The sequence below is a fragment of the Oreochromis aureus genome, linkage group 11 (genome assembly GCF_013358895.1).
Source record: "Oreochromis aureus strain Israel breed Guangdong linkage group 11, ZZ_aureus, whole genome shotgun sequence".
NCBI classification, from domain to species: domain Eukaryota; kingdom Metazoa; phylum Chordata; class Actinopteri; order Cichliformes; family Cichlidae; genus Oreochromis; species Oreochromis aureus.
In genome coordinates, this window is record NC_052952.1 from 2,806,577 (window position 1) to 2,819,469 (window position 12,893).

The 12,893-nt window shown below is 40.4% G+C and overlaps 1 long non-coding RNA gene across 2 annotated transcripts; it reads right to left on the minus strand.

Annotated features, from left to right (window-relative positions):
- Positions 1 to 11,089: 11,089 nt before the first annotated feature.
- Positions 11,090 to 12,551, minus strand: LOC120442813. 2 transcript variants are annotated; one of them, XR_005614945.1, is made up of 3 exons: positions 12,316 to 12,551; positions 11,697 to 11,804; positions 11,090 to 11,523 (listed from the first exon to the last, which is right to left on the minus strand). It is a non-coding gene; the product is annotated as an uncharacterized LOC120442813 (long non-coding RNA). The 2 variants fall into 2 exon arrangements; XR_005614946.1 differs by having other exon boundaries at positions 12,307 to 12,551.
- Between the last annotated feature and the right edge of the window lie 342 nt (positions 12,552 to 12,893).

Genomic DNA, 12,893 nt, shown 5'->3' on the forward strand with positions numbered 1-12,893 from the left:
AGTCTTCTTGTGGTGTGTGTGTGCGTGCGTGTGTACATGAGTGTCTATGTATGTGTCTTTGTCATGAAATGTGCTTGAAAATAATGGTGGCAAGCTGCAATAAAGCCCGTCCCCAGGAGCCAGAGGCAGAAAGACATAGATCCAGGAGATCTGGGCCATTCGCAGCGACCAAGAGTACCGAAGACCTGAGGCCACACATCTCAATAATAGGTGCACGTTCATCCCAGCAGGAGAAGGAGGGAGGTCCCAGATGGGGCGCCACGCCCAAAGGGTGAGAGTCGCAGAGAACCAGAGGCAAAGGCCAGTCGACCCTGCTCGAGGCCCCAGGCACCCAAGAAGCACCCAGCAACCGGCAGAGCCCCCCCACCTGAAAGAGAAGCAGTCCAACCCCCCTCCGACCACTGCCAACAAGGGAACAGGTCAACAACCAGACCAGAACATGCCCGGACCCAACAAGTACCCGCAACCCAGGGAGGGGCAGCAGCGTCCAGCAGGGAGTAGCAGTGAGACTAATTTATGTGCGATTTGACCATAAATGTGATGCAGTAGTTACGTATGACACAGCTGTTTTGCTGTCTCTGCCCTCCATGTCTAGCTGGGAAAGTGTCATCTAAGAGAAATGTTTATGGCCAGGGAGTTGGTCACAAGGTTAGTTTTTTTTGTGGAAACATGTTTTTGACACAGATTGCATAGTATGCTGCTCTGCTTCTTTGTCAAACTTTAAGTGTCTCCACATTAACAAATTTCTCTGACCCTTCTTTTCAGAAGCATCCTCACTTTTGAGCCCTGGACTGAGTCATTTAGGGTGTCTCGAGTTTTGTTTCTTCTCAATCTTGCCTTTTATCTCACTCACACTCCTAACAAACAGGTGTGTACAGCTGCAGTAGCCCAAATATTAGCACCTTGTGCTCCTGCTGGATACTTTTAAGCTATATGTGTCAACCTAACATGACATCACTCTAACACCCAAACACATAACTGGTTCGGCGCAGTGTTAGATTCCTGGTTTGCTTGGTATTTATGTTGTTTCTTATTTTTGTACTACTTAGTGAATTTAGTCTTGTTTTTGGTTCCCAGTTGCCTTAGTTTTATTCCTCCCTGTGTGTTCCTCTTTTACTCGTATCATTTCCTTTTGTATTTTGTCCTTTGACACATATGCTCTTCTCATCTAGTTATTTCCTGTCCTGTTTCCTTTGTCCTTTCCCTATGTTTCGTTCTTTTGTGAGTCAGTCTCCTCTCACTGTTGTTTACCCCTCTGTTATCTTTGTCATGTCCCCATGTCTGGGTCAACTCGGTGTCTTCTTTCCATGGTTGTCTGGGTTACTTCCTGTTTTACCTGGTTAGGTCCTTGTCACGCTCAGTTTTACTTCCCCTGTCTCATTAGTTGTGTTCTCCACCTTTTGCCTGTTCCTTTGTCATCTTGTGTGTGTGTATATGAGCTCCATCTCCTTTTGTTCTTTGTCACAATCTCTCTCATGGTTTTCATATTCTTGTGTTGTGTGTCTTTATACTGTTCTTTTTTCCTCTTTGTGTAGTAAATTCCAAGTTCCTAGTGTATTTATATGACTAAACTATTTATATCCGCACTGTCCATGCGTTCCTAGAGTTATGAGTTTAAGCAATAAAGCTGTAGTTCTGGGCACTTCCTACAGTCTGTAGACCTGCATTTGGGTCCTAACCTGTCAATCACGCAGCACAAGTTATGACAAATTTCACTGTCATTGGTCTTCTGTGTTGTTTGTCAAAACATGGGGGAATGAATTCTATGAAATTTATATTGGTCATGTTTCATATTTCCATAAAGTTAAAATTATTCCACAATAATATTTTTTGTAATTTTATCACTCAACCCTATGATTGTTTTTTCTTCACCAGGCCAGAGTGGAGTAGGACACTGACAAACAGAATGATGTCTGTACTCATTTGTTGAGGTTCTGGTGGACTCATGAGCTGTGGGTAGTGAGTAAAAGTGTCATGCTCCGTCAGCCCCCTTGTGCTGGCTTGCTCCTTTCTATCTTTTCTCTTTATTGCTCTCTCTGTCCATCTGTCTGAGTGTTGGTGTGTGTGTAAAACAAACCCTGCGTTTCAGGAGCAGGTCCTTCTCTGCTCGCCTGCCTTTGGATTCTGCACACCTGGAAGTAACAAATTTACCTGTTGGTGATTCTCAGTCTCCTACTTGAGAGGAAGAAAGTCTTTCAGTCAACGCCCGATCATTGCTTAGAATGCAGTAAGTGATGTTGGCATGATGCTTTGTTTTTTTTTTTTACCTTCTTTTCTCATCTTCATCAAACCTGGAAGTGGAAACTAAGTGAGTTGGTCAGGGACAGAGTCTTGAGAGAAGATTAATCTGTAGATGTGTCTGTTGGAGTCCAGGCCCTCACTAAATGGACATTCTGTACACTGATTGCAATTTGAACCACTAGTTATGACAGAATACAGTTTTTGAAGCATGTGGCATCAAAAATGAGCTTCCGCCAAACAGTGTCTAAAGATCAGTTGCATTCATCCATTTAGGCTTTTTTCAGTCTGACTGAAAATAAGCACAGATAGTATCTGCTTGTAACAGTAACTTGTCTAAGAGTCTACAAGAGTAGCAATTTTTCATCACGCCAGTCAATAAGCCTTTTCACCTGTATCCACTATTTTATGTGACTTCTCATTTCCTCAAACCTCTACAGCGGACCTGGAGAGTGGAAAGTTAGCATGACCCATAGAGGCTGGAACAATACATTAATGGGAAATGAACAACTGAGCAAACAACTGTGTTTGGAATTAAAAAGTGAAAAAGGAATAATGTCTCATGATGGACACCACTGGGACCTTTTTAAATATATAACCAATACAACAATTATTCTGTTCATAGAATCATGTTAATAGAAAATGTAATTTAATATTGATTTTCCTTCTAACTGTATTTGCTGCTGCACATCAGTTACACATTAACTGCATACATTTAAAACCAATATGTCTGAAATCTGTCCTGAATTCTGAATGTTTGCTACATTTTACATTGTAACTATACCACTCCTTCACTTTGTATTTAATAAGTAGACAGGTCAGTACAGTATAACAGACTTCAGGCTACTCCCACGTGAACGAAGAAAAATGTTTTCTTTCTGAGTTGAAAGCTAAATTGTAGGCTTCCACACGCCACACGTATGGCGACTGTTCCTGCTGGATTGATTTTGCTATCAGAAGCTGGCAGAACTTAATGACTCTCTGAGGCTGTCCTGTCGGCGAGTCGCGGTTCGAGCCGGTGTCACAGGAAACTTGGCTGGCTGGATCTCCTGTGGTATTATCAGGTCTAGCTGCCAGCTCATCTCTATCTCTGGATCTTACAGTCCCGGGTGCCTCTGAGGCTTTCAACCCTTATCACAGCGAAATACATTAAAGACAAGATTAAAATGAGAGAGAACACTACAGGACGTTTTGGAAAGACTGAGTCAGGGATCTACAGCCACATCACAGATGTCTGTAATGGCTGATGGGATTTGAAATATCTGAATCACGCAGAAAGACGAGGATTCTTTTTCAAAAAGAATAGCATGCCATTCTTATTCCAAATGCACAAAATAATGCTTTGACCATAAAACGATTTTTGCTGTGAAAGAACAGATTTTAAATCACACACCTTTTTCCTGAACCTAACCAAACAGAGTGACTGAAACAACACAGCAAGTGGCAAATAAAAGAAAACAAAAACCACAAAAGTACAAACGTGATACAAACCACATTCTCCAGGCTGATCAACCTGTGACTTCTTCCACTGTTGGCACTCACACCCCACCAAAGTTTCTAAAAATGGACCGTTAACTCTCTGTGGTGGACACTGCTTTACCCGTGTATCAGTGCAAGACCTAATAAAGTGACTGAATATCATTCTCAGGGCCACATTTACTAAACGCTCAATCCACAAATAGTGCTGATAGGTGTGGTGAGTTTTACAGGTGACTTACAAAAGTACAAAATACTGGTGTAGTCAGATCATTTCAATATGACATAGTCTTACATGAGCAGCACAATTTTGCCTAAGGTCACAAACTACGAGTGTATGAATACCACCATAAATCTAAGTAGCACCACAGTTATGAACCATACTAAAAACCATGTGTGCTGTCCGTGGTCCTGAAATTACAATGGGTTCATTTTATTAAGGGAAATATGTTATTAAAGTTTATTTATGTAATTGCAAGCAGCATCTTCAAACTATCAAACCAATGCAAAAGAAAAAAGGAAAAATGGGCTGCTGGTAAGACTTCCCTTGCCTGACGTCCATCCAAGGTCTGATTATTTTCAGGACAGGGTCCAAGTCAGCGTCATCATTTGGCCTTTCTCTCCATTTTACTTTGAACCCCACAGCCCAGGCTCTGAAATTCCCTCCACAGGAGTCACAGAATTTTGAAAAGAAGAGAAACCAAAAGTTAAAGAGTTGCAACATTTCTTGTTGCTGAAATTGTGTGTCTCCTTTTAGTTGGAGGTTCTAGGTCATCTCTAAACACACTAAGCAAATTTAGAATTAGGTGGCTTGGTAATCTGTTTATTTTTATCACCTCTTGGTCTGACAATCCACATAAATTGACACAAGTGTCTGTTTGCTCTTAAATCTCTGTGATGCCTCATCCATGCAGCGATATTGTAACTGGCGCCATATCAAGAGCAAAAAACATAAGACATGCCTTTTTTCTGCGTGAAATTTCAATGCGATTAAGAATTTATTCTGCATTGCAAACATTCATAAATCAGATTGCACAATTGATTTAAATATTCTCCTCCATAAATTTTGTGCCTTGAGAAAGGAACTCCCAGAAAGACACATGCAATAATCTCTGAGTTTGGCACCTCTTACACATGATCTTGTCACTGTGATCTCTCTTTTTTTAAACCCAGTGTGCAGTGGAGCGATGCGTTCGCAAATCTGGCCCTAAATGTTCAAACAGATGGACAAGTGTCTGAGTACAGGGTAGTTAGAATAAAATACTATGTGATAAATCTAACCCCATAGCAAGAGTGAATGTGCAACATATGCAGACGATTTAGGGAAGAGTGTGAAGTGTATTTACAGCAGTCCGTGTTCTGTGCAGACCTCTGATGTTATTTGTTGGGCTTATCTGTCCTTTTGAACCTAGCACAGCACTGAGACATTTCTATGCATTTCACATTTTGCAAGGTTTGTTAACTTTTAGTGTTTTGTTAAAAGAGCTTTTTAATCTTCATCTTTACCAGTTAAATTATTGCTGCAATGCTGAATTCACTGTGCTGGTTGAATGTTATTGCATCTGGCTTTATTTCTCTCTCAAGAAATGAAATAGCGATAGCATTTTGGTAACATTTTTTTTCAGATGCGACCTCTATCACCTTATTTGTACAAAAATACTACTTTATGCCTATCGAACTATGTATTATCTTTGGCATTTGTTGAAGGTGTAGAGTGGACAACACTGTGGGGTACAGAGTGCAGAGGAAGACACACAGCAAAGAGACAGAGTTAGGACTAAACCAGGGCCTCTGCATTGCACCCATTAAGCATATGGATCCTTGCTCAACAAGTTAGCTAAACTGGTGCCACTGTTGCATAGAAGCAACTAAAGAAATAAGAGCACTTTGTGTCAGTATAGGTTCTCAGTCATCAAAGTTATGGTAGCCTTAAAAACTTTCTTTGTGAAGAGGCTTCTTCAGTTCTAAAAACAAAATGTCAGGATGTCTCCCTTTGGAGGTGGTCGTTACCACTGATCTACTATCGATCCAATACAACACCACAAGACTCGAGACAAAAGGCATGGGTTAAGGGTGAAACCTTAACCCACCCTATCATGTGACCTATTGAGGTTACTTGAGGCAAGGTGGAAATGGATTGGTTCATTCATATATGTCTATCTATCTATCTATCTATCTATCTACATATATATATAGCTCTTTTCTACTCAAAGCTCTTTACACAACTTGCCCCATTCACACATTCACTTTTCTTTTTCTACATAGCAATGTCTATCTAACATTCACACTCCAATGGGTGCATCACAGAGCTAGATACGATCAGAGGACAATATACTGACTTGGCATCCAAGGATTGAACCAACAACCTTATAGCTCTGGGTAGTGGTAGCTCAAGAACTACAATGGGTCACCTACCAAGCAATGGGGGTTGAACACCTTGTTCTGCTGGTAACAAAGTGCCAAAAGATACAGTTTAAAACTGGTTCTTTTTTAGTTTTTAGTTTTGTGTAGAGACAACAGTAGTTCATACTCTGGGTTAAGCGCCTTTTTATCCTTGAACGATTCACAGATCAGAATTAGGTGGTTAACAGACAAAGTAAATATTCCTCTGTAAATGGTCAGGTACAAGGACTAGACTGAAAATCTGTGAAAAAGTACCAACGAATGTCCAATGAAACCAACTCTAAAGAATTTCAAAAGGCCTGGAAAACTAAAATTAGAATAATGTCTGTCATTTAAAAAAAATAAGAAAAAATGAGAAGTGACTCAAGACTTTTGGACAGTATTATATGCTTGTATTGAATGCCAGCCACCAGCCACTGAAACCATTCCTTACTCTAATGCATTTCAAAAAAGACGGTGTTTTTTCTGATAAAATAATGCATGTTGGAATAAAACAACCAGAAAAACTCTTATGTTACAAAGAGATCATACATCTAGGATCTGCATTATGGGGACTATGAGAGTCTTGGTGAGTAAAAACCTCCAGTTGCTTTGGCAGAGATGGAAACGTCATCTTAAATCTTAAAGTCAGACACTTTGGACAGTATTTCTAAACAACCACCTCAACCTTATGATTGCTGTTTGCACTATTATCATCATGTCACAGTGCTTCCACTTTTTGGTGTGAGCATGAAGAGCCCACTTGACTCAAAACCTAAAATAGTTTTGCTTGAGAACAATATCTGACTCATCATTTTCTAAATGCTCTACTAACTTAGTTTACCAGGCATGTCCCTGTTATGTGACCATTGTTGTACCTATTCAGTACAAAAAGTCATCTGATCTGTTTAATACATTAATTAAAAAAATAAATAACCTGACAGAGTTGTTATTGAGGTTGATTTTACCATCAAAAGTAGTTGTCACAGCCATGGCGGTATCTAGCCCTCCTCCTTCCTTCCCTCTCTCCTTCTTGCACTCACTCTCTCCCTCTCCCTCTTCTCAGGTGGGCGAGTTTTCGTGCTCCAGTGACGCCCGCCTGGAGGTGTGATCTCCTGCTGAGCACCTGTATGCCATTTCCTGATCAAGCCTCCTGTGTATTTGAGGAGTGGTCCATTCACCCATTATTCGGCTGATTGCTACAGCTACTTCATCAGGGATTAGTTCTGTGTTTACTCTGGCACATTATTTTCCTCATTCCCCCTTCTCCTCGCTTCGCTCACTCTCTGTGGTGCGTTGGCTGGATTACCTCTGTTGGTCTGGACCCTCTGCTCTCTGGATTCCCACTCTGACTCCTGTGAAGAAACAGTCTCTAAGTTATAATACCCACCTGCCTGCCCACTCTCCATCATCTCCCCACTGCTCGCTCTCCCTCCCTCTCAAAGAGTGCTCCCCTTGCTAAAACCTTCTGTCTTTAATATTAAACTCTTTTGGTAATGAATACTGTGAACATTTGCCTCTGGATCTGCCTCCAAACAGTTTGTTGTGCCAGGCTGTAAACATGTTAGCTGAAGTTGGAAATTTTAACTCTGGAGTTTATGAGGAACTTCTCACTCTTGGAATCAGTCTCAAGTTGCTAGCTTTTGGCCCTTTGGTTTCCAGCTTCATGTTACATCCTCAGTGGGTGCTGCTGGGGACCAGCAAACCACCTTTAAAAGAGATTTCCCCTGTCCTCCTGATTTTCACCAGCTTTATTTCTTCACCTTGAGTTGTACAGCATATGTCCAGTATTTATTCTCACCGTTACTCTTAGACAAGGTTAGTTGAGGGATGTTGCACTCTCATTAATTATCTCCCTTAATGATGCATGCGAGGGGTCCAATCAATCTACTTAATTTCACACCACAGAGCGATAGAAAGAAAAAAATCACATTCTGAACATTGAAACCAGCTGTCTTGTGCATCATATATTTACACAGAATGTACTTCCTGACACCATACATGAAAAGCACGCACTGCAATAAAGCAATAGAGCATGCATTAATTACTCTACAGGAAGCATCATATCTGCCCAAATGAGTGTTGCAGGGTAATGAGCTCAAATAACTAAAACTACCAGACACAAGAAGAAAAAGGACAACAGGTAGTTTTTGGCCCACACATGGTCCTGCTCTGTACATGATGGCATCAGTTCAGCAAAAAAGTTACAGAAAGAGGAAAGTCACCTACATCCAAGTTGTCTAAGATTCTCTAAATTCTCTAAATTCTTTCTAAGTCTAGTGAGGGGCCGGGGATATGGATGGGAATCGAGAACCGGTTCCCAGTCTGCCTGCCTATCGATCCCGGTTATTTGTTCTTGCGCTGTCGCTATGATCAGCTGATTTCAGTTCATGTGTCAGAGGAGGAACATAGTGGCGCAGTCTCCAGCATGGACACGGACATTACGCTGCAGAACTTCAACAGGTAACAAACTGAGGAGCAGTCAGGCTGCAGTCTCCGTTTCTACCTGTTCATGTTTCTACAGTAGAATCACTTTAAAGTCTCTCTGTGCTGGTTTTCATCTTTGATTTGTGCTGTCGGCTTTGTGTTCATACCTAAATACTAAGAGAAAAATCACATGTGTCTTCATTAGGATAGGGATTTGTGTTGGTGTGTGGGGCTGTAACCTCAGGTTTGCATTGTTAACCTCCTAGGACCTGGCGTCCACATATGTGGACATCACATTTTGGGTTATTTAGACCAAAATACTCAACTTTGCTCTAAAGGGGCCTGATATCCACTTACGAGAACATTATACTGCTACTGTTCTATCGAAATTTTAAATGAATATCCTCATATGTGGCTCTCATTTTTCTTAGAACCAAAAATTAGGTAAAAAAAAATCTGGTAATTCTTTGTTTTTACATTCATCAGGTCCCAATCAGCCCAAATATCAAAGAGAAATTAAAAATGCATGCCATGGAAGAGTTCGGGTCTTAGGAGGTTAATAATGAGACAGTGTGTTTCAGATTATTTTACAGAGTAACGTAACGTAACCAGTAGTATAACAAATGTCTTTCTCCTGGGTGTAATTAAGTAACATACTGCATTACTTTTAAGAAAAGTGTTCTGTGTAATATGTGCAATAATTGGTTTTTTGAGTAATGACCCCAACATCGATCACAACAAAGAGGGGAAATACCTCCAACATGCAAAAACATTTGACCTCTCAGCATGTCATTATTTTGCGTGACTGTAATGTCTTTGATATGCTGCTTAGAGATGGTGATGACTCTCAAAGTGGAGCCAATGAGAATCTATAAGGGAATTGATAAGGAATCGGAATTCCTCAGTTCTTATCAGTTCCCATCACTGCAGGAGATTCCCACACCAACTCGTGATTTGATTTTGTTTAGTGATAAATAAATATTGATAAATAACTGTATTATTTTTAAAGAATGCTCACTTCGCTGTAAGTTACTTTTCCACAGTCTTATGCTCGTATGTATCCGACCATGGACCCTGACAGTATGTTCAGCACACACAGCAGGCGTCCTCGCTACACCGACAGACTTTCAGCTGAAAGAATTCGTCCTACTTTTAGTCTGCACTGTCTACATTTTGTTTCTTTCTTTAGAATTGTTGTTCACTCTTCTTGTCAGATGAATATGACTCTGGACCTGCCCGTGTTTGTCATTTTTCTTCTGGTGATGACTTGTTCCCTTTAAAGTGGACATTCACCTAGACAGATTCTCAAACCCTCGGTTATGGTAAAATGGCTCAAACCACAACCCTCTTCTGTAAATTAGTTTGGGAGAAGAGACGTGAGTAACCTCATGGTCACAAGAAAGATCCAGAGCACTTATGTCCCTTAAGATGATATGTAATTGGGCAATTAAAAATTTGGACCCCTGCGATGTGCTCAAGAACGTAAACCTGAAAAGTTTTGATGATTTTATCATATTCATTATTCTAAAATTAATGCATAAATGCATAATTAGGCTCAGCAGGTGCTCGGTGACCTTGTGGTTCCTCCAATAGCTCTGAGTTCAGTAACACACAGAGCATCAATTGGAAATTGCAAGTTTGGCTCTACAGAAATCTTTATTTGGGGAAACGGCATTCTCTGTGCAGAGTATTAACGTACGGAATCCTTTTAAACTCAAACTGCAACAGCTTCTAAATATTAAACAGTCATGCAGCCATGAATAATTTACTGTTTTCTTATGGTATTTTATTAGACTCAATAGTCTGTTGTGCCTGATTTACCTGTTTTAATGTGTATATTATATATATTTCTATTTTTAAAGGCTCAAATAAGAATGGTCATTGCACCCTAGCTTAGGCAATAAATGCTGAATTAAACTAAACTACTTATAAAGTTTGAAATTATATCTACTGCGTAGGTTTTATTTCTAGAGGATCCTCCCTCTGCAAAAATAGATTCCGTAGCCGAGCTGTTGGAAAGTGAGTGTTTGCTTTTTGATTCAGCTGATAAAAACAGACCAGCTTAACCACACTGCTCATCCTGCACTGCTTACAACCCCACCCAATTAAAAAAAACAAACCCACCAGCCACTACTTATGCCAGATTAAAACTGACTTGAAATTAAGTTTTTAATTAAATATTGATTAACTACAGTCACGACTTGCCTATGACAAAAGAGTCTGAGATACAGGATGAAGGCCAATAGATAACTAATTTATTTTAAAGACAAACAAGAGATGAACCCAAACAAACGTAAAAAAAAATACAATCATGAATGCAACACCAAGGATGTGTGTGTAAAATGGTGAACAGTATAATTTTGGATATGATCCACGGCACAAAGAAAACCAATCACTGATGAAGTTTGGGGACTTTGAGGTGGATGACACCAGCTTCCAACTATTGTGCCCCCATCCACCTGCTGCACTGCAGAACCAGCTTAGCAGGACAAGATACTTACTCCTGATGCCCCCACTGTGTGTGCATGGTAGTTAGAAAAAGACCATAAAAGCCTAGAACAAAGCACGATACGAATGTGTGTGAAAGGATGAATGTGACTTGTAGTAAAAACTGAAGAAAACAATGTACCAGTTCATTTAGTTATATAACAAATAAGATTATAAACAGAATTGTCACAGTTTTATGTTTTGTAATTATGTTTTATTTTATTTATACTTTTAAAAGTTTTTATATCACTTTAATTTCATTTAGTTTCCAGAGAGGGTTCACTTGTCTCAGTTTATTGTTATTTGTCTTCTTTTAATAGTTTTATATGGAGGGAATTTGTTGGAGGTCAGATTTATGGCAATCAGTGTGGGTATCAAAATAAAAACACCAAACTGTTTGGAGTTCTGTGAAACCACGTTTTTGTTACGGTCTGTGGGAGTGTCTGGAGGTTTTCCATCTGTGGCTGTGGGTCCTCCCCTTTTGGGACATCCAGCACCTCACCTGTATTCCATCTGCAAGCAATCAGCAGGAGAGCTACTTAAACCTGTGCAACCTGCCATTCCTCACCAGTTAGTTATGCTGACTACAGCAGTAACTAGATTGACCCTCTGAGACTCATAGTTGCTTCTATTCCTTGTGTAACTCTCTGTGTTTAGAGGTGTTGCATTCCCTGGTTCAATCTCACCTGCATCTCATCTCCCTGTCTGTCCGCCCTCCGACCTTCTCGTTACACCTCAGGACTCCCAAGAAAACTTCCACAGACCTCCCCTCCTCAGTGCTTACTAACTCGGACCTGTAAAGTAAGGAGAATCATTCACGTGCTCAAGATTGTCAAGTTCCTGCCTCTCAGCCATACAATAATGTTGCACACTTGGATTAAAATGAATTGAAACCAGTGTGGCTTTGTGAGTTCGCCTTTACTGTATCTGCAAATATATATGTAGACATAGCACAATGTTACACACTTTTGCAGTCTCACACAACTCTTATAGGCGCACTGCCTTATGGTTAGTTTTTAAACTCAAAACACTAATACTTCTTACAATAACATCAATGGAATAAACGTCGACAACTGTGTAATTCACCAGTCTTCATCCAGTGTGATTACAGCCGAATACAGGTATAGATCCAACTACAACGCCACAAGGTTTCCGCACAAACTAATGAATTAGCTCTAGCTGCTAATCGTTAGCTTCACGGCTAATTCACATCGCTACCAATAACTTATATACTAATGACACACAATAGGGATTAACGGTGTCCTGTTTTGTCCACAATGTCTTTCTTGTCCTTACAATAACCACCTCTCCATCTGTTGCAGAATCCCTCCTGTTCCTCTGAGGCCTTTTCTGTGATCCCCTCCTGCAACCTGATTTACTAGGACACTCCCTCTCCATCCCAGTCACCGAACCTCCGTGGCTAAAGGCTTTGTCCGCTCTGTATTCTGTTATTCCTAAATAAATATCCTTGTAAATAAACCGGGGTGTAACGGTAGTTACTCTGTCTGTGTTTGGGTCCTTTCCTTGGGCCCAACCTCTGGTTCATGACACCTTTAGCAACAATAACTTGGAGTAATTGTTTTCTGTATGACATCATCAGGTTTGGCCCACTTTTCATTGGTTTGTGGACATTTATTTATGGACAGCTCTCTTAAAATCCTGCCTCAGCACTTCAGTCTAGACCTTAACTGAGCAGTTGCACCATCTTGTTTCTTTTGCAGCCATTCTTATTGAGAATTTTATTATGACAGAACAGTAGGAAGTGGGCAGGGATGCTGGGAGACAGTGCAGGAGAACACACACACAGTAACTCAGGATTGTACTTTTAGTTTTTCACAGGACTGCATAAAACGCTGTCAAAACTTTCTTTTTTATGACTGTAT